This window comes from Callorhinus ursinus, unplaced genomic scaffold (assembly GCF_003265705.2).
Source record: "Callorhinus ursinus isolate GAN/ISIS: 27379988/994484 unplaced genomic scaffold, GSC_fseal_2.0 scaffold12, whole genome shotgun sequence".
NCBI classification, from domain to species: domain Eukaryota; kingdom Metazoa; phylum Chordata; class Mammalia; order Carnivora; family Otariidae; genus Callorhinus; species Callorhinus ursinus.
Window position 1 is genome coordinate 21419725 of NW_027397074.1, and position 22617 is coordinate 21442341.

General features: G+C 38.5%; 2 pseudogenes; both read left to right on the plus strand.

Annotated features, from left to right (window-relative positions):
* Positions 1–1853: 1853 nt before the first annotated feature.
* Positions 1854–1945, plus strand: LOC112825362 (U5 spliceosomal RNA; annotated as a pseudogene).
* A 6591-nt stretch (positions 1946–8536) lies between these two features.
* On the plus strand, positions 8537–9706 carry LOC112825180 (sorting nexin-3-like; annotated as a pseudogene).
* Positions 9707–22617: the final 12911 nt, after the last annotated feature.

A 22617-nucleotide genomic window follows, 5' to 3' on the forward strand; every position in this document is an offset into this window, starting at 1 on the left:
TAGTTCTACTTGTGACACCTCTGCAAAATTATCACAGTATTCCATGAGTACTGAAAAACCAAGCTAGTAAGGAGCATTTCCACTGAGAATTTCTTTGCCCATGAAGGACAACCAAATTTACTCCCAGGAGAAACTCATTTGACACAGACTGACCAGAACATATTACTAGAGAGTTGTCTACTTTACATGAGACAGTAAAATGGCATTTTTTTGATCTTTCCATTTTCTTTTTTATTTATTTATTTATTTATTTATTTATTTATTTATTTATTTATTTAACAGAGAGAGAGGCAGCGAGAGAGTGAGCACAAGCAGGGGAAGTGGGAGAGGGAGAAGCAGGCTTCCCGTGGAGCAGGGAGCCCAATGCGGGGCTCGATCCCAGGACTCCGGGATCATGACCTGAGCCGAAGGCAGATGCCTAACGACGGAGCCACCCAGGCGCCCCTGATCTTTCTATTTTCTTAACGTAGTAATGGACACATTCAATGTGTATCCATTTCAGTTTAGTTGTAATATATTTCCTCAATACTACTACCACCTCCACTTCAAGTTTAGCATAATCCCTCTCTTGGTGGTTCATCAAATCTATAGATATTGGTAAACATAATTAAACAAATATAATTTTTTAGCTTTATTGAGCTATAACTGACAAAAATTTCATATATTGTATGTGTACAGTTTTATGTTTTGATAAGCATACACATTGTGAAATGACCACCATAAAGAAGCTAATGTATCCATAGCTACCAGGAGAACACGTAGGATCTACATAGGATCTACCCTCATAGCAAATATCAAGTATACAGTATAATGTTGTTAACTATAATCACCAGGCTGTGCATTAGATCTCTTGAATGTATTCATCTTGTATAACTGAAACTTTGTACCCTTGTAATAAGCCTTCAATTGTTCTTAGAAATAATTAACTGCTAATGTGCTGGCATAGTTTTACAAAATATATCTAATTTGAAAAGCAGATTATTTCTAATTGACCAGACTAGAATATCCAAACACTAAAAATATACAAATATTCCAAAGCCATACATACAAAAAAGTAGTATCTGCCCAGCAGTGGCTCCCAGGCGGGGAAGGGAGCTTACTATTCATTAAATCCTTTGACACTTTTGACAACGCACAGAATTCAAAAGAGATAACAGATGCCTTCTGTGGGGGAAAAGTACGAGTGTCAGTATGACTAACGCACATTCAGTAGATGTTTTATATGCATTATTGTTTGTATGCCCTTAACAATCCTCGGAGCTAGCCCATTTAATAGATGAGATTTTTGCCTCTGCAGAGTTAAATAACTCATCCAAATTCACACACCTGGCAAATTGCAGAACTGGAATTTGCACCCAGTTCTCTGGGAACCTAAAGCCCAGATGCTTTTGCTGCACGATACTGTCTTCCTTTTGGAGTATTTATATATATATATAATTATGTATTTATAATCTATACTCAAGGAAAGAAGACACACATGTGAAACATTTAAGTAATAATGAGAAACCAAATATGATTTTGTGTCAGAATTCAGTGTGTGTATGTGTGTGTGCATGTGCGTGCGTGTTTATGTGTGTGTGTTTGTGTGTTTAGTCAGGGTATTATATCTATCTATCTATCTCTCTCTATATATATATACACACACACACACACAGAGAGAAAGTACAACCTATTGAAAAAGTTTTTGTCTCTTATTGCATTTGGTTTAGAGGATCTGCACTTTTTCCCTCAACCCTATAAAGTTCACCATCTTTCCTTCTCACATTCTTCCGCACCCATTGACCAGTGACTTTAGCCCTCTGTGAAGGATGAGGTAGGAAGAGCTCCTTGTCTTTAAGAAGGTAATTTATCTAATACTCTGGTTTCTCTTCAGATCGTATAAATCTTTCGCCTTTTACTAAAGATTTCCGTGGAGAGGAACAATTCTGAGTGTTTAAAGCTAAAAAAAAAAAAAAAAAAAAAAAAAAAAGAAGGTAATTTATCTAACCAGTGGTTCGTGTTAGGCAAAATTAAGGTGCAAAATGCCCAGCTCATGTGTCACTTATCTTTCTGTCACTCTGTCCCTCTGTTCTTCTCTTTGGCTCACTTTAGGAGCCTCACATGTCCCTCTTTCCTGATGAGGAGAACGCCTACCTTGCTGCCCAGTTTCTTTGCCCCTGACTGGGTGAATAGCTGGGGCTGCAGAGGAGAAAGAATTAGAGGCATATTTTTGTTCTTGGGTCCAAGGGAATGCTCTAATCCAGCTTTAGTGAAATTTCAGTAGATGGTTTGATCACTATCTGACTCTCAAGCCCACTTCTCAATTTGTTCAGAACTCAGAAAGGAGAAGTGTGTGATTATTTGGTAACAAGGGACTCCAACATCGAACAGCTTTAAGAGGGCTCTGTCTTCCCTGGAGAAAGTCCTAGCTCCACTGAAGAATGCCCCCTCCCTTGTAAATTACTGTAAGTTAGTAGTCACTCTCCAACTGTCAATATAACAAGTCAGCTCATAAATTTGTCTGGTGTAATGTTGTTGGATATAAGTGACCAGGAAGGCGACAGAGAGGCTGGGCCACTTTGCCCCGTGGATAAAGATGCATTTATGACCTGCTTTTGTCTGGGAAGCAGAAAAAACCCAAGTCATAACACTCGAGACAATCTCCTAAGGGTATGCTATCTTCTTGGAGATATTTTCCTATTTCTGTCAGTTTATATCGGTTACTGAAATCTCATACAACCTATCTTTCTATATTTCAGTTTTGGGTTATTTAAATTATTTATGTGCTTATTTTTCGTATTGTTTCTTTCTGAACTTGCCTCTATAATTTTGGAAAAGTCAGTTTGTTTTTAATGTTCTAGTTAGCTTCTCGGAGTTTAGCTTTGAATTTCGACATTGAACTGCAGGAAATTTAATATATAGAATTTTTAAATCAACCTTGGGTAAGTCATAATTACCCAAATATTTATTAATTTGATGAATTTTGGCAAGTCTTTTTGTCTTCACAGGGAGAGTATAAATTACTAATCATTCTCAGTCAGTGGTTCTTTGTTAATAAAATATCTAAATTCACAATCAATCTCTTATACAAAATTGGCGTTATACAAGAGCATTTGCATTAAGGATATTTTACTCTGAAATGAAATTTTGTATAATCTAACATTCATGAAGGAGGTAATAGGTGGGTTTTGCAAAGACCACTTATCAAGACCTTTAACAGAGAAAAAAAAATAAAAGAAATAATTAAATATCAGTGAAAAATGGGACTTCTCCTTTGGGAAATGCACTCATTCAGCCTGACCGCCCCCAGAACATTTGGTAAGTAGCTCCTCTTGTCTAAGTAGAGTGGCAGTATATGGAGAAGCTAATGAATACATGGCCAAATTGAACCTCTTTGCTTGGCAGATATCCCTCCATCTCTATTAGCTCTAGAGGGGAAAACACTTTTTTTGACCTTTTAAATAGCTAGACTTCAAAAGAAGCTTAGAATTTGCATATTTTGCACATTTTTTTCTGATCCCTGAGCACATATAAAACAGTTATGAAATCCTTACCCTGTTACCTTATTCTAAAGAACAGAAATGAGGTAGTGAACCCCTTAACACAGGGCCCATGTCTTATTTCCTTTGTCATCTCCCCCCGATAATCCTGCTCAGCACATAGAAAATAGTTTTAAAATATTACTTGGATTATAAAATGAATGAATCATATAAAAATGAAGGGAAAAGGGAATTTACAAGTGCAACTGGGGATAAACATGTTAAATATTATATAGTATCTGGCTTTTGACAAAAAACTTATTAATCAGGGGTTTTAAAATGCAATCCTTCCTTTTTTTTTTTTCCTTTAAATCTTTTAGTGTCTCCAGTAATATAACTAATTAGAAGGTACAGCTAAGTGGTGAATTTTCAAAGTGAATATAGGAAGCTTGAAAAAGACAGGGCAGAGATGGAATAAATAGGCCTTGTCTGAATCCTGGAAAAGGGGAGAGGCCATTAGCAGAACATTTTAAATAACTGTGAGTTACATATAATTGATAAATTATATGCACCTAATTGATAAATCTAACAGACTCAAATATCTACTGTATACACTGTAATATTTAAACAGAAATATCTACGGAATATAATATATACATAGGCACTCCTGTTTCCCTTCACACATGATCTGAAAGCCTACATTTGTCTTTTAACCATGTATTCTCAGATCTGTTGAAAATAACGTGTCCCTTCCCCGGGAGGAGGGTGCCGTATGATAAGGTTCAAAACTAATCATCGCAAAATGGCATGCTGTCAATTGCACTACTGGGTATTTACCCCAAAGATACAAATGTAGGGACCCTAAGGGGTACGTGCACCCCAATGTTTATAGCAGTAATGTCCACAATAGCCAAACTGTGGAAAGAGCCAAGATGTCCATCGACAGATGAATGGATAAAGAAGATGTGGTATATATACACAATGGAATATTATGCAGCCATCAAAAGGAATGAGATCTTGCCATTTGCAACGACGTGGATGGAACTGGAGGGTGTTACGCTGAGTGAAATAAGTCAATCAGAGAAAGACATGTATCATATGACTTCACTGATATGAGGAATTCTTAATCTCAGGAAACAAACTGAGGGTTGCTGGAGTGGTCGGGGGTGGGAGGGATGGGGTGGCTGGGTGATGGACATTGGGGAGTGTATGTGCTACGGTGAGCGCTGTGAATTGTGCAAGACTGTTGAATCACAGATCTGTACTTCTGAAACAAATAATGCAACATATTTTAAGAAAAAAGAAAAATAAGAAGATAGCAGGAGAGGAAGAATGAAGGGGAGTAAGTCAGAGGGGGAGACGAATCAGGAGAGATGATGGACTCTGAAAAACAAACTGAGGTTTCTGGAGGGGAGGAGGGTGGGGGGATGGGTTAGCCTGGTGATGGGTATTGAGGAGGGCACATTCTGCATGGAGCACTGGGTGTTATGAACAAACAATGAATCATGGAACACTACACCAAAACAAATTATGTAATATATGGTGATTAACATAACAATAAAAATATTTAAAAAAAAGAATAAAAAAAATGGCATGCTGTCTCTAGTGCATTGGCAAACAGTAAATCAAAGTGTAGGCCATCAATATGAGAAATCTACTCCTGCTTTGGTGAAATCTGGGGACAGTTTAGGTCTGTAGAGTTTTTCTTCGAATAACAGTCAATGCTAAAATGAAAATTCCATGCAAATCTTCCAATTCAAGGAGAAAAAGAATCACGGTGTGTTTCTAAGCAGCCCCACTTTCTCTTGCTCTCAGCATACTTCTGCAGTCCTTTTAGACATGACTGATCAGGCGAGTTGACTTTCCTGGAAAGTTAGAGTAGCCCTCTGTCCACGTGTTCCCAAAACCGTCTCTAAATGTGTTTTATGGTCCCAGCATAATTATTAATGAAGCCCACTTTTCCTCCCCAAAGCATTTCGGTCTGGATAATAACTTATATAGTTACCCTATTTTAGTTAAGGTAACAAATAGGAAATTTTATTCATGATATGGTTTTGTCACTAATGAGATTTAACTAAGAAAGTTTTAAAACAGTAAGTTTCCATGAAGTCAGCTAACTTTTAAAGGGGCAGGAAAATGCTATATTAAACAAAATTCTTTTTTATATTTTGCAGCTCTTTTCAGCAGCTGCCTTTTTTTTTTTAAGGTCCAATTGTGATTTAAAAAAAGTAATCTTGAGAAAGTTCCCGAAAGAGGCTTTTTTTATATATTTTTAAAAATTTTTTTGTCACATGTTTTAAATTTAACTTCAATTAATTAAGATATAGTGGATTATTAGTTTCAGAGGTAGAATTCAGGGATTCATCAGTTGTATACAACACCCAGGGCTCAGGCTTTGTTTTTTGTTTTTGTTTTTGTTTTAAATAGAGCTTTACCTGAGGCCCCAGGCTATGGTTGTGTTCTTGCCCACCCAGAGAATGATACTCTCTACAGCCGCTCTTTGGCCATAATTCTGCTGTCGACAGTGGTCTATCTTCCTATTCGTGTACGATTGGCTGTAAAGTGTCCGCTCTAGAGTATGAGCTGCCGAGCATCGGAGACAAATTTTGTTTCTCCTGAGTTACAATGTCCACCTTAGCGCCAAGTAGCCGGGCAACAAAACCAATATGCCTAAAGTGTGATCGCGGGCGTTGCCTTAAAGGCAAAGTATGTTGAACCACATCTAGCCGGTTATTTTCTGGTTCAATTAACATTTCTAGAAAACCTAGAACCAGGCACAAATGTTTTATTTGATCTTCATAACAACCCGTGAGGTCTGTGTTACTTTACAGGTAGGAAAATAGAGAGCCAGAGAGATTAAGTGACTTCCTTAAAGTCACTTAGCTGGTAATTGAAGGAAGGCTGATTCAAATCCTGGCTGATTGATTCAGCTAGTGTGCTCTTTCTGCCCCACCCCTGCTCGCATCTCTAGCTCCAATCTTTGATCTCTGGCTGAGGAGAGCATTTTCACAGGGGTTGAAAACCATTTCCTACTGGACTGAAATAAGAATCCCTGCATGGAGGTAAAATTGAATATTCCTATTTTACTGGAGAAATCTTCAACACTCGCCTTAGGAAAAAAAAGGGGGCAGACGGCATCATCCTTATCTTTTTTTTTCTTCTCCCATCTGCCCTTAACAATTTTTTGAAAAGGCAATTGTACATTTCAGTGGGAAGGCGCTCTATTATTGTACTGCCTCGAGACAGCCTTATCTTCTCCATTTCATTTATTTTTTTGAAGCTGTAAACTGGCTACATTCTTCAGTCTTTTCAACTTCAAAACTGGAAAGTTGGCTCCAAAATTAAAGAGTATCAGGAATCCAAAGAAGAGCGGGAAAATTTGAGATTCTTTTCATTTAACTCTCGAGGATCAACAAACCATTTGGTTGTAGAGAGATTTGAAGGAGAGTTCACAGACATCAAAAAAGTCCTGGGCTCCTTGCAGTCACGGTTGCCACAGATGTCTGTACTTCTTCACATATGGGATGAAAGATTGTCCATACAATGGGACACGAGAATCCAGGGTCCTTAAAGATGCCCCAGTCTTACTATTGTCCCAAAGGCTGCCATTTTGGAAGGTCTCCTGGAAGATCCTGGAACGGGAGGACATTAATAGAAAACCTGGAAAAATTTGAATACAGTTTGTAGTTTAGCTAATAGTATTGTACCAATGTCGATTTCTTAGTTTTGGTAATTGTACTGTGGTTATTAACCATATCCATAACAAGGTATGAACATTAAAGGAAGCTGTGTGAAACATATAAGGTAGCCCTCCATGCTATTTTTGCAACTTTTCCGTAAGTCTAAAACTCTTTCAAAACAAAAACTTGAAAAACTTTGAACAAAATGTACCAGAATATTAAGAGCAGTTACCTTTGGAAGGTGAACGTATAGATTTTTATTTTCTCCTTCATATTTTCTGGTCTTCTAAAATCTCTATACAATAAGCATGTATATTCAGAAAAGACATGTTATCATTTTAATGTTCGGTCAGGAAATTCTCTGTGTGTGGCTTTGGCTGTGAAAAAATTAACACATTTTTTTATTTTTAAAAATAGAGAATGCAAAAATTTTTATATCACGTGTCAGAAAGCATCTGAAAGCTTTAATAGCAAAGGAGATTCAGCTTTTGACAGGAGAAATTCCATGCCAGTTAATGCTGTTTTTGTATAGATACTTAAGTTGTCATTCAGTCATCCTTTTGTTCTGATTACAAGCAGGCTCTTACCATTTTCCAAAGCTGAAATGATCCCAGATAGAATGAGCAAGTATGGAAAATGCCACTTTCTTTTGAATAGTTGAAGAATGTCCTGATACTATCTTTTAATATTATGCTCAACCATAATGCCATATATTGATTTTCAATTTTTAAAGTATTATGAGTCTACAAAATATACTTGTTAAGAAAAAAAAAACTTACATCTTTCTTGGAAGCTTTGGAAGGCATTGCAGGATTTCACAGTGCCTCCGAGTCATTATTTTGACATGTTATTATATAATTCTGTGGCTGTGATAGATGGAACTGAAAGGAAGCCTGTTTCTTTTTAGGCTTCTGGACAAATGCCAAGGAACAGCTGAAATGAGCAGAAACAGGCTTCCACTGGTATCAGTACTTGGAACCTGAAGGATCCACTGTAAGAAAAGCCACATCGTAGTTTCTAAGCTATTCAAAAAATTTGTTTAAAGATGAAGGAAGGCATAGTTTCAGGAGAGCTGCAGAAAAACTGAGCAGATAATTAGTGAATTAATGGAAGACTTATATGATAGAAAACCTACATCATTCTTTTATCCTTGATCCTCCCCATCCCCCTCACATCCAGAATAATTTTCCACATTGCAAAGAAAGGATGTTAAGCTTTCACTTCCAAAAGTGGAGCAAAGAAGGTGTGACAAGATATTTTGAGAGTTTTACTAAGCAGGATACATTGAAAGGTGTCCACTCAGTGGCATATGGATATACACATCTATAAAGATATATAATATTCACATTAAGTGGTGGAATAACAATCCAAACATAAGAATGGTTTGATGCGGGCGGCTGCAGTGAAGAAATGGCGGAGACTGTGGCGGACACCCGGCGGCTGATCACCAAGCCGCAGAACCTGAATGATGCCTACGGGCCGCCCAGCAACTTCCTCGAGATCGATGTGAGCAACCCGCAGACGGTGGGGGTTGGCCGGGGCCGCTTCACCACCTAAGAAATCGGGGTCAAGACAAATCTGCCTATTTTCAAGCTGAAGGAATCTACTGTTAGAAGAAGATACAGTGACCTTGAATGGCTGCGAAGTGAATTAAAAAGAGAGAGCAAGGCTGTAGCCCCCCCCCCCCCCGCCGCTCCCTGGAAAAGCGTTTTTGCGTCAGTTTCCTTTTAGAGGAGATGATGGAATATTTGATGACAATTTTATTGAAGAAAGGAAGCAAGGGCTGGAGCAGTTTATAAACAAGTTCGCTGGTCATCCTCTGGCACAGAATGAACGTTGTCTTCACATGTTTTTACAGGATGAAATTATAGATAAAAGCTATACTCCATCTAAAATAAGACATGCCTGAAATTTGGTGAGAAGGGGCAAAACAAAAAACAAAAAACAAAAACCTTTCCGTGACTATTATTCATATGCACCAGTGAAGAAGTTCTAACTAACTTTTAGCATGCTGCACAGAAACTGGTATAACATGCCTTCAGTATACTAACATTCATATGCTCGGTTTTGTTTTGGCAGTTGACAAGAAGTTAATTTGCTTTAGTGAAAATCCCTCATTCCAGCCTTTCTATATAAATAACTCTTCCTCGCTGTTTTATTGTGGTACCCACTATCGCCTCACAGACCTGTTACTCCAGTATAACCCGCAGTGTCCTAACTAAAGTTACTGACTTGGTCTTATCTGCACAGTTGTGTCCTGTTTACTTCTTGAATCTGATTAACTAGAATATTTCTCTTACTCCTTTTTAATATGTGACGTCCCTTGACCTAATTTATGTGTAGAAGCACTACACCATTGGTTTCCAGTCCCCTAAGTGTAAGATACACACTTGTGTGCAGAAAGTCTCTCTCTTCTGGCTTGTAATACCTTTCACGTGGAAGATCAATGAGAGAAATCTTTATATTCTGTATAAAAACAAAATCAAATTTATATACTAAAATCAGTTGTCTAAAAATTTAAGTTGTTTTCAAATAAAAATAAAAAAGCATTTCTGATGTGCACTGAAAAAAAAAAAGAATGGTTTGATGCTATCAGCTTTATTTATTCACTGCTCAAGCTGAATACAGGCAAGATCTCTGAACAATGGTTTTCTGGGTAACTGTAAAAGAAAAATTGTAATTTTTATTGTATTTGAAACAATAGGGATTAGCTTAGCATTGCAATGCTTTTTGTTTCATATTTTGTCTCATCTCAATCATTTGTGGTTAATAAAAGTGTCATGATTTAATGATGAACACTTGGATACTTCAGGATGGTGTCCTATAGATCTTTGTCAAAGGGTCATAACATGGGTTACAGATCTGTCCACTGTTGACAGTTTTCAGCTTCTAAAGTGCTGAAACTTTTTTCCTTGACAATGACTTAGAATCTGCTCTAACCTGTAAACCAAGATGGTACTTGGGGTATTTCTGGTCTTGAATATATATTTGTCTTCGTACATTTGAATTTTATGTATGTTGAATCAGGAGACTATTGCTTAGCTCTTGACAGGAGTACTTGATCAAAATGTTGCATGGAGCATAGTGATGGAGCTTTGTTATTGCACCTCTTAAAGATGATTTTATTCGCATGGTCTGTGATTGTCTGTTTTCCTCAAAGCAAGTTTTCAGTGAAGTTAACAAGACATGTAAAATATACAAACACCTCAGGGGGCATCAAGCTGCAAACTTTTATAAGCAAGATATTTGTTGGGCTCATACTGGATAATTTAGCAGCCTTGGCTACTTCTCTCTGAAATTTAGTAACTGAACTTTAATGTTATTTTGACTAAAAGGAATATTATTGTTAGAGTGTTTCTTTTGGTGGAAAGTTAATCCAGACAATTAACCTACTGATTAAATTGTAGAGAGGCAAGTGCCAGACCCGTATTTATTTCAATGTTTTAGAATTGATGACCTGTTCCAAGATTACATATTTCTAGGTAACTGTATTCAAGATTACTTTTTTTTTCCTCATTGAAAACATCTCCGTCATTTAGGCTTAAATGATTATATTAACACTCACAATGAATTTCTCCAAAGGCTCCTATTGGTTGCTATTTTACTCATTAGATTTGCTGCCATTGAAACGCATTACAGCTGTTAGCACAGGTCCAGTGAGGTGTTTGTGTGCAAAGCCGAATGACTGCAAGAGTGTGAGTAGGCTGGGGCGGGTCAAGCGGTGCGGAGGAAGCACTGAGTGTTGCGTAGACGCTGGTCATGCGCCATCTCCTGAGTCAGCCTCTAGCCCCGTGCACTTGATATTTCCTCTGCTCAGCTGGCATTTCCTCCAAGCTCTTTGCTTGGCTTGGCTCGTCTGCATCCTCCCAATCTCAGCTTTACTTAGGGAGACCTTCTAAAGTCCTTCTAAAGTGGCCTCCTCAGTAACTCTCACGCTCGCTGATTACCCTACTTCTTTATCAAAATAGGCTTGCCTGGGGAGTCTATCATAGATTTAGCTTCTCTCTTCTCTGCTTTGTGCTTCATTGTATTCCTCATGCCTAGCAAAGTACATGGCACATAGAGAGGCTTATTAAGTATCTCATGGGGTGAGTGAATGAATGATCCCCTCAACAGTCCTGTGATATGGATAAAAGTATCCCCCGTTCCGAGAAAAGGAAACGGGACCAGGGAGATTCCATGACTTGCCACCCAGCTAATAATAGAAAAGCTCAAATATAAACCTAAGTATTTCTGACTCAAACTTTTCTCACCCCATCAAAACTTCAGTTGGTTGGCTTTTTAAGACCTTGGGTAAATTACATTCTTAAAATTGTCATAATATCATTAGTCTTTGTGTAGGCAATTGTTCTCAGATGTTAATGTATAAGTCGCACAGCACCTGAAAAATAACAAATGTTTAAATGAGCTAACATAGCACATACATTCTAAGCAATGAAGGTGCAATTTATTTGGCTTCTAGCATTTTTTCCCCTAAAAGCATTTAGAGATTTTAGTGACAATCTTGATACTCCCCATTCAGATGGTTAGAGCTTCTCTACAGGTAGGGCACTTCATTCTTTCTCCAGTTACTTCCCTCAAACCATGATGGTTTTTCAATAAAACAGAAAAAAAATACCTATAGCATAGTTTTTCTGCACTGACTTCATTACTAAGTTGGGTAAAGCTGAACTGAGGGGAAAAAAACAAGCATTACCTAATGAATAAACAAATGTATTTTTGAAGAAGTTACATTTTCCAATCAATATGGGATTTCAAAATCTGGTTTTAAATTCTAGGGTATTTTTGTTTTGTTTTGTTTTGTTTTGCATGTTATCCATTTAAAAATCTGCTTAGTAATATAATGAAGCAGATAGGTATGCTCAGATATCAAATTTCATTAAGCTTCTGTCTTCTGGTAGCAGTTTCACAGATACATGAATATTCATTATTCAATGAATGTATAATGAAGTGACTATTTTCCCTGCGAAGCTCAAGGGAATAGCTGTTATATATATATATATATATATATATATATATATATATATATATATATGATATAGTCATTAAGGCTGCTCACCAAATATCTTTCTTTCCTTCTAGGCACACAGGAAGATTTCCCTTCCTGCCTTCTAAAGTTTAGGTAGCCATGAGATGGGCTTTGGCAGTGAAATATGAACAAAATTCCATATGTCCCTTTCAGTACCTTAAAACAAACAAACTTGCTATTAACTCTATTTCCTTTCAGTAACATTCTCATGATAAAAGTGATTGAGAAGCATACATGGCTGAAGTGAAGTCTAGGTAGTGATGTGAACAAATGCACTTGATTTAAAGGCAACCAGACCTAGTTTCAACTTTGCCGCACCTACTTCTGTGATCTTAGGCAGTTCAATTCATATGATGATTTCTTAGTTTTATCATTTTTTTAAATGGTCACATTTAAATTTTCTTTTTTAAGCAGATCACATTGCCCTAAAATCTCTTTCACAACAGTAGTTTTTTTTTTTTTTTTAAGATTTTATTTCTTTATTCATGAGAGACAGAGGGGGAGAGAGAGAGAGAGAGAGAGAGAGAGAGAGGAGCAGAGGGAGAAGCAAGCTCCCAAGGAGCAGGGAGCCCGATGCGGGACTCGATCCCAGGACCCTGGGATCATGACCTGAGCCGAGGGCAGACGCTTAACCATCTGAGCCACCCAGGCGCCCACAGCAGTAGTTTTTTTAATGATTATTTTGCTATTTCTTGTGATAGTAGAAGCAAGTTCATATCAGAAATAATAACTTTTTAAAGATTTATTTATTTGGTTTTTTTTTTTCCCTAAGATTTTTATTTATTTGACAGAGAGAGAGACAGCCAGAGAGGGAACACAAGCAGGGGGAGAGGGAGAGGGAGAAGTAGGCTTCCCGCGGAGCAGGGAGCTCGATGTGGGGCTCGACGTGGGGCTCGATCCCAGGACCCTGGGACCATGACCTAAGCCGAAGGCAGATGCTTAACGACTGAGCCACCCAGGCGCCCCAAGATTTGTGAGAGAGAGAGAGCGCACGAGCAGGGGGGGAGGGGGAGAGGGAGAGGGAGAAGCAGGCTCCCCGCTGAACAGAGAACCCAACGTGGGGCTCCATGTGGGACTCGATCCCAGGACCCTGGAATCATAATCTGAGCTGACCAGGCACCCCAGAAATAATTATTTAAAATTAACTATGTTAATTCTTGTGAAATACAAATTTATTGTGGCTTTAATTTTTCTTAATGTCATATCTTTTATGCAATTTTTGTGGTAATAAACTTACAAATTTTTAATGTTGATATTCTACTCATTAAATATTACTAATTATTAATATTTATCCTATGTGTTAAGAAGTTACAGTCTTCTCTATATTTTATAGTTCTCAACTTTTAAGAAGCCACTTAACCAGATAATGAGCTTCACTGGATACAGTTGAACTTGAAAACATTCATCTGTGCATTCAAAACATTTTGGTAAAAGCTATATTTCCCTTCTCTCCTAGATAGATCTTTACTAGTTATTTCTGTGTGCAAATTATCATTTATTTAAATTGTGATGGTATGATAGTCACACATAAGTAACTTAAAATAGTTCCAAATAAGTAGATAAGGGCAGTTGCATGACTAGAAATTGTACATAAGTTTAATAACCGCTGAATGGTAATCAGGGAGAAGTCAAAGGAGAGAGCCCATCTGTTCTTTAGATAGAGTATTAGGGCCAATGAACAGTTAATTCCTCTTTAATTAGGGAGAATTATCCCCTTCTTTTTTAGTACCCAGAATCACAAATTCATAAAGATGGACCGAGAATCCACAAATAATAAGGCACTTTTTTCTTTTTTCTTTCTTTTTTTTTTTTGAAAAACAGCAGAAGTCATCATTTAACATGATCCAGGCTAGTAGAAGACAACTGAGAGATGGCACCACTCTTGTTCCCTCCCCTCAAAAATAAACTATTAGACTTAATAGTGTGTGGTACAAAAAATCTTCTAAATGACAAGAATCCCCTTGTGTTGCCAGTAGGAATCATGATCAATATTTTTACATTTGGGCCCTTTGGAGAATAAACATTTCTTTTATTGTCTCTTCCTGCCACTTAAGGTTGGGAATGTTTTTATTCTTTTTTTTTTTTCATTATTAAAGTTTAAGTATCTCTTGACATGACAAAGTCCCTGAATTAATGCAGGAAGGGCAATTTAAATGCAATTATGGGTATATGTAGAGTTAGAAGATTTTCTGCAATAGAATAGATACATCTATGTATATAATTCCTTTTTCTTTTTTCCTCTCCTCCAGCAAAGAGAAACCATTTGGAATAACATCTAGTTTTCTGCCTCTAAAACTATGATGATATGATGTAGCCCTTTAAGTTACTTTAGCATATACAAGTTAGTCGGTTTTATGTATATGTATGACCCAGAAGGATGTTCAGATGATGAATTAGCATCAACATGTCCCTGATCAGCTGCTACTTCTGAGTCACAGGAAAGTAACATCAGTGTATAGACTAAAAACATCATCAATATCACACTCCTGAGAGGTAAGTTACGTAGTTAAAAATGAAACATGCCTTTGTAGTAAGGATGCATTGTCTGAAAGACGAAGTGTATGATGAGGCATAGTTGGATTTTGAGCCAAATACAAAGAGTCATCTGTAGCTGTTATGGTCTGCATTGCTGTCTGCCTAGACAATAGTTTACATGCAAAGACAAAGTGGAAATACTTGTTCTTAACAAATTAATTAATTCACCTCACAATTCATAGAATTTTTTTCTCTCCAAGTTTAAGTGGCAGACGTGTAAGTTAAGGGACCATGTACCCATTTTGTGTGTTTTCTCTGAGTAATACTAAAATTACTATGGGGCACCTGGGTGGCTCAGTTGGTTAAGCGTCTGCCTTCAGCTCAGGTCATGATCCTGGGGTTCTGGGATGGAGACCCGAGTCTGGCTCCCTGCTCAGCAGGGAGCCTGCTTCTCCCTCTCCCTCTGCTCCTTCCTGTGCTTATTCTCTCTCTTGCGCATACTCTCTCTCTCAAATAAATAAATAATAAAATAATAAAATAAAATTACTATAACACATGAACTTGTATCACAAATGGCAAAGTTTATCATTCAGAGTTTTGTGTAAAGAAAATGTTTTATTGGGGCATTTGGGTGGCTCAGTCGGTTAAGTGTCTGCCTTCAGTTCAGGTCATGATTTCGGGGTCCTGGGATTGAGCTCCACATCAGGCTCCCTGCTCAGTGGGAAGCCTGCTTCTCCTTCTTCCTCTGCCTCTCTTCCTTTACTCATACTCTCTCTCTCTCTCTCTCTCTCTCAAATAAATAAATAAAATTTTAAAAAAAGAGAGAAAATGGTTTTGGCTAACTTGAAGAGAAAATGAATCTGTTTGAAAGTTGTCTAGGGGCGCCTGGGTGGCTCAGTCAGTTAAGCGTCTGCCTTCGGCTCAGGTCATGATCCTGGGGTCCTGGGATCGAACCCCGCATCGGGCTCCCTGCTCGATGGGCAGCCTGCCTCTCCATCGCTCATGCTCTCTCTCTCACATGCTCGCTTTCTCGCTCTCAAATAAATAAATACAATATTTTTTAAAAAAGAAAGTCCACATAATCATTCTGGAAGTTGGGGAATCAAGAACAGAAAACTGATATGGGCAACTGAAGGTTGGCAAAGAGCAGGAAGCACAGCCCTTTGTGACTGATGAGCACTCCTGATGGTTGTCATGGGCACCAGCGGACACCGAGGCTACGGCTGTACTGTCTCTGACAGACTGTTCCACAAAGGATACTGGACATCTCTCTCTGTGGAGCAGCTGCTGCTGCTGACTTTCGTCACTGGCAGTTTCTCAGCTCCCTGCGTCTTTTGAAGCCCTGGTTGGAAATACCCAGTTGGTCAACCCTGGATTGTGAGCCTACGCTCAGGCTCCCAGGAGGGCAGGAAGACAGTGTCTCCAGTCCCTTCGGCTTCTGAAGTGGGAAGCAACACTCAGAGAATGTCCCTTAATAGGTGGGGGTGCTGGGGTGCTGGGTGCATAAAAACAACCCAAATCCCCCACATAAGCCTTGCTCTGTCACTTTTCTGTGTAATGGCAAGGATATACAACCAACTGAAAGGTGTTTTATAAATATTTTCAGTTAAAAATATGTTTGCATGGCCTGAAAATGGTAGAATTTTCCCTTGAGGGTCATGTCATAAATTAATAAACTCAATTTAACATTACCTAAAATATTTATAACCCTGTCCTCTTTTAAATATGATGGCACAGAAAATCAGTGGCTAGATTGTTTATTTTTTAAATTTATCTTGAGAGAGTATGACATATTTCAGAGGGACTTAAGTTGTCTATTAATGTCATACCTTCCTTTGTGTTTCAGATTACTTTAATTCATTCACTCAGTAAATATTTCCTGAGCACCTGGACCCTGGGAACAGACCAGGGCTGACAACAAACAGCTCTGAGTCTTACAGAACTGATCATTTATTTTGCCAATCATTACGGCCCGTTTTAATCCTGTGCTTCTTGACCTCTCAACCTCACGGGTAGGAGCGAGGAACCTCCACAGCGGTGCCTTGTTCCCTCCGCTGCCGGAGGGTTCACCACTCCTCTGGGCATTAGTGCAACTGGTGCAAGGTCTGATGTTATAAGTGAGTGAAATACGCTTTCTTAAACTACCATAATCCTGTGTGTTTCCCCAGATTTGACTCTCCAATGTTGTTTATTCCTGTTTACTATAAGGATCGTTTTCCTTGTACAAGTGGGTACAAGGCTTTGAAAAGGAATAGCACGTTTGAGGCCATCCTGTCTCCTTGTGCAATAGCAGGTGTGATATAATCACGTGAGTTTGCAGCATACATTTAAGCTCAATTCCTCTCTGAATTCCGTTCCCATTAGTCCCACCTACCGTGGTGCTGCTTTGGGCTCCATTCTGGAGTTCCATAGCCTGGAGTGGTTTTGTTTCATAAGCCATTGCTCCCCCATTTTTCTTGATCTCTAAGCCCTGAGAATAAGGCAAAGAACAGTTCACATTTGCAAGAATAGGACCAGATAAGTCAGGTACTCTTATTTCTTTTAAGTGTTGCTCTTATGTTCATCTTCTTGCTTCTATGTTCATTTTTCCTCCTACTGAAGAAATAGATTTAAGATGGCCTTTCCTCATCTTTAGTGCTTTGCATTTTTAATATGGTGTGCCTAGCTGTGGGGTTTCTCATGCTGTCTTTCCCTCCCCTTCCCTCGCTTCCCTCCCCTTCCCTTCCTATAACACTGCTGCCATTGTACTGTAGCTGTAGGTATATCAATCTGAAAACTCGCGTACTTCTTCAATTCTGGAGAATTTTCATCCATTAACTCTTCAAAACTTGCCTCTCTTCCTCTTTCTCCATTTCTTCCCTTGGGAATATTAAGACATGTTGGAGTTCTCATTTTACATGTCTTGATTTCACTTTCAGTTTTCAACTTGTTGTCCCTTTGTGCTGCATTCTGAATAGTTTGTTCAATCCTATTTGGCCATCTGGAGATTTCCCAGTCTGCTTTTTTTTTTTTTTTCTTATATACCCAAGACCTAGAACATCTTAGAGTTGGTGATTGTGCTGTTGTCAATGAGCCACAGTGGTCCTCCTGTGATGTGGGGATTTAAGTGATTTTATCTTTTTTCTGTTCCCCTAACACCAGTCTTCTTTTCTTACCAATTCTGCTGCTATTTCATCAGCAAAGCTGAAGTTAATGATTAGAAATTTGATAATGAGAAGTAAAGTAGTTAGATCAGCAAGATAAATCTGTTTGACATTGTTCCTCCACCCACACATACACTCTTGACTCAGTTGATCCTATATTTTTTATCAGTTCGTCCAATGAAAATATGCAGGCCAGAAACTTGCATTTACAAAACAGTGTGTTGGAATTAGATAATGTGTCATTTTCAGTTCAAAATTATATAATACTGTGAACATACCAGAAATGTTTGGCTCTGAAAATCCATGGTAGACCCAAAGAACTGAGTTTCTAAGTTGCTGTTATCGCTTGCCTTTCCTGAAGGAGAATGGACTGCCGGCTCTGAAAGATATAAAATAAAACTTCTGTTTCCTCTGATTCCCCTTTCCAATAGGGATGGAGGTAACAGGTGTGAAGAAAGGTGAGGACTGTATCTTCCGTGGCAGGAGCAGGTGGACAGCCAGGATTGCCAGGCTGACCGCATGAGCCTACCTGACTACACTGGAAATGGAATGTCCCACGCCTTGACCCGAATAAGTCCATTGTGCACCAGTGACATGCCCTGGTAAGTGAGAAGCCACCACTTACATGGCCGACTACATGGGTAACACATCTTGTTGTAGGACTTTGTGTGAAATGCAGACTTTTTCTCTAAGGATGGGGGTCAGGTCTAATTACTTAGGAATAGAAACAGAAAAAAAAACTTTAAAAAAAAACATAGGCTTTTTGGAATAAGATGCCTACTTACCTGATCAGCTTGGGTCCAAGTTGCTGATAAACCTCTTATGTTTGGAAATGTGAATGGTGGTAGAGGAGGAAGACTATGAAATGGCTTTTCTCGACTCTGTTGCTGCTTGTGCCTGATTCAGTGGCATCTGTTCCTGAGCCGGTAGACAGAGCATCTGATTCTAACCCATCTTCCCTCATCTGATAAAAGGGAAAGCCATGAGAAGAATTTGAAGTTAACAACAATTTTCGGCCCCTCATGAACTTAATGACCAACAGTATTGTGCCTCCAATATTCAAGGAAGCTCAGCTAGTAACTGAACTTGGCATGTTATTAATCAAGCCACACATTTTTTAAAATTTTATTTTATGATGTTATGTTAATCACCATACATTACATCATTAGTTTCTGATGTAGTGTTCCATGATTCATTGTTTGCGTATAACACCCAGTGCTCCATTCAATACGTACCCTCCTTAATACCCATCACCAGGCTAACCCATCCCCCTACCCCCCTCCCCTCTAGAACCCTCAGTTTGTTTTTCAGAGTCCATCGTCTCTCATGGTTCATCTCCCCCTCCGACTTACTCCCCTTCATTCCTCCCCTCCTGCTATCTTCTTCTTCTTTCTTTTTTCTTAACATATATTGCATTATTTGTTTCAGAAGTACAGATCCGTGATTCAACAGTCTTGTACAATTCACAGCACTCACCGTAGCACATACCCTCCCCAATGTCTATCACCCAGCCACCCCATCCCTCCCACCCCCCACCACTCCAGCAACCCTCAGTTTGTTTCCTGAGATTAAGAATTCCTCATATCAGTGAGGTCATATGATACATGTCTTTCTCTGATTGACTTATTTCACTCAGCGTAACACCCTCCAGTTCCATCCATGTCGTTGCAAATGGCAAGATCTCATTCCTTTTGATGGCTGCATAATATTCCATTGTGTATATATACCACATCTTCTTTAGCCATTCATCTGTCGATGGACATCTTGGCTCTTTCCACAGTTTGGCTATTGTGGGCATTGCTGCTATAAACATTGGTCACCGACCCTCTTTGTATATGATTCATATACAGTATTTGAACTATCAGAAGATGGAAGGTCAATAAATGTAGCATGAATGTACTCATACAGATTGAAAAAAAGGTTGACATATGCAAAATGTACAAATGATCTTCTAAGAGTCCACTGTCATTGAAAAATATTATTCTCAAGTTAATTTATCAATTTTACTCCATATTGCCATTGAAATATATTGAAAAATATTATTCTCAAGTTAATTTATCAATTTTACTCCATATTGCCTAATTTTTTCTCCATTAAAATTTAAGTGAGTGATTTTCATTTAGAAAACAAATAACTTCTTCATTTTTTTTTTTTTTTTTAGGGAGAGGGAGGGGGGCAGAGGGAGTAGGAGAGAGAGAAGCTTAAGCAGACTCCACCTGCACTGTGGAGCCCATTCAGGGCTCGATCTCATGACCCTGAGATCTTGACCTGAGCTGAAATCAAGAGTTGGATGCTTAACTGACTGAGCCACTCAGGCGCCCCAAACTTCTATTTCTTTTAAAAAGAATATTTATCATCAATATAGCCAGTGGTACACTAGTGCTAGCTTGTACCAGCTCATGAGAGCCAAATGTATGTATATTTTCACAACTCTGAGTTCAGTGATGTCACATCGGTAACTTGAAATCAAGTGTGGTGGGAATATTTACACCAAAGAGAAGGAAAGTACTATAAATCACACTCCTAGCCCCAGAAAGCTGGTTTACCACTATACCATTAAACATCAACATATAATGAAAGGAAAAGAGAAATTTGGGGTCAAAATCCAACCTTCCAATTAGGGAAACATTTTAGAGATTTTTTTCAGAGGATATTATAAAAGATTAATATGGTTCTTGTCAAAATCTACTATGTTTTATTAAAATATTATTCAAGTATAATGAAGTTCGTCAGAAAGAATGAATAGGTATCTATTAGCTATTAAAATACTACAAAAGTCCAATAATTAAAAAACGTGGTACTGGTGCAAGGATAAAAAATTGGATAGAATGAAATACATACTCCAGAAAAAGACCCAATCTTATACTCTAACAATATAGAAGAAGAAAGTGTTCTCCAGTATTTACTGTGAGAATAACTGTCTGGCCCTTTGTGAATTAAAAAGAAAATTATTTGCACCCCATACCTCATCCAGTAATTCAGTAAGTTTCAAACTAGAATTTAAAAATATAACTGTAGGGGTGCCTGGGTGGCTCAGTCATTAAGCATCTGCCTTCGGCTCAGGTCATGATCCCAGGGTCCTGGGATCGAGCCCCGCATCGGGCTCCCTCCTCCGCAGGAAGCCTGCTTCTCCCTCTCCCACTGCCCCTGCTTGTGTTCCTGCTCTCGCTGTGTCTCTCTCTGTCAAATAAATAAATAAAATCTTTAAATATATATATATATATATAACTGTAGAAAAAGTAAAAGGAAATAGAATGTTTACCAACTGTTTATCAAACCTCTACAGGTAGAGAACTTTCTAAGTTTCTCTCTTGAGATTTCTGCTTCCAACGTTGACGTCTGTTGCTCTCATTCTAAGAACCCATATAAGCTAGATATACAGGAAAATCATAGGTTTTTAAAAAATCCCATCAGATTGCTGAGGCTGCAAAGAAACCTAATGAACTAAATTCCAGAAACTGGCGACCTCTCGCTAGCAGAGGGAAGACAAATAGCTGCTTCTAGCCCCAGCAGGATGGTGGTGGCGGGGTGGGGGTCTGGCAGCAGGGAGCAAGCGGCCAAAACTGTTTCAGCAACATGTGGGTGAGCAGGACCCATTAGATTCCTAAGTGTCCTGACCCCAGAAGTACTACTGAGTCCCAGGAACCCATTCTAACTTCTTTACGAGGAATAGCACTTCAGTAGCCCAGTAACGCTGTGTGTTACCGCTACCTACACAAAATTTTTACTGCTGTTTTACAAATAGAGTAACTGAAGTGGAGAGGCCATCAGCCCAAACTCATGGTGTGAGTGGGAACCAGGATTTATGCTCAGGCAGGTTGACCCCATAGCTTTTTGTCTCAGCTATGATGCTATTCTGCTTCCCAGTAAATATTTAGTCAAAGGTTATTCATCAGTATAGCCTGATGAAGTTATTTACTGACTGAATGTACCCAAATTATCAAGCACTTTTCCCACTTCCTTTACAAGGAAGCAAATTCAATACATATAATTTGAAATTTGAGAGCATTGAAAAATTAGGACAACTAGTTTATTTTTTAGAACTAGCAGTGCTCTACGGGAGCAGGTGCTGGAGTTTTCTGTTCCAGAATTCTGATGTTTAAGATGATGCATATTTGTTTTAGGTTTAACAGCTATTCTCTATTCAAGGAGTATCCATGAATTAATTTCTATGCTAATTTAAATTCTAGCAGTAATATGTATAATTCTCCCTTTGCTTATTGTAGAGACCTACACCTTGTGTCCATAGGGGATGGTGCAGGTAAAGTTATACTTTCTATCATTTGCAAATGTGTCAGCACTTCCAAGGACCAACTCCTAGTGAAATGAAGTGAGTAGACACTTTGCAGAAAAATTTGGACATTTGGGATTTTCATAAATTATTTCCTGAATTTGCTTCACCATTTAAAATGTAGAATTTATAGTGTATCACCCATCACCCAAATATCTGCAAGTCTTTTGTTGTTTGAATAAAAACTATAATGTGGATATGTTGCCTGTTCAACTATTATGACCAACTTCCCAGACACCTATAGCAATAAAGTAATTTTCAGAGTTAGCAATGGGTTTGTAAAAGATTATAAAGGATTAGAGCTTTTCCATATTTGATGTTTCCCCCAAATTTTGTTTCTGGGAGTACTTTTTGCTAGGGGTCCCCCAAACGGGAGGAGAAAAGGTACTGCTGAAAAATCTCTGACGGGGCAGGACAGGCCCTTCCAGAGGAGTCTCCTGCCTCCCAGGAATCTCAGCCAAGGCAGTGATGAGGGAGTAATAGGAAATGATGGTTAGTGACCTTAGGCAATTCTAAAAAACGAATCATCAAGTAAGAAATG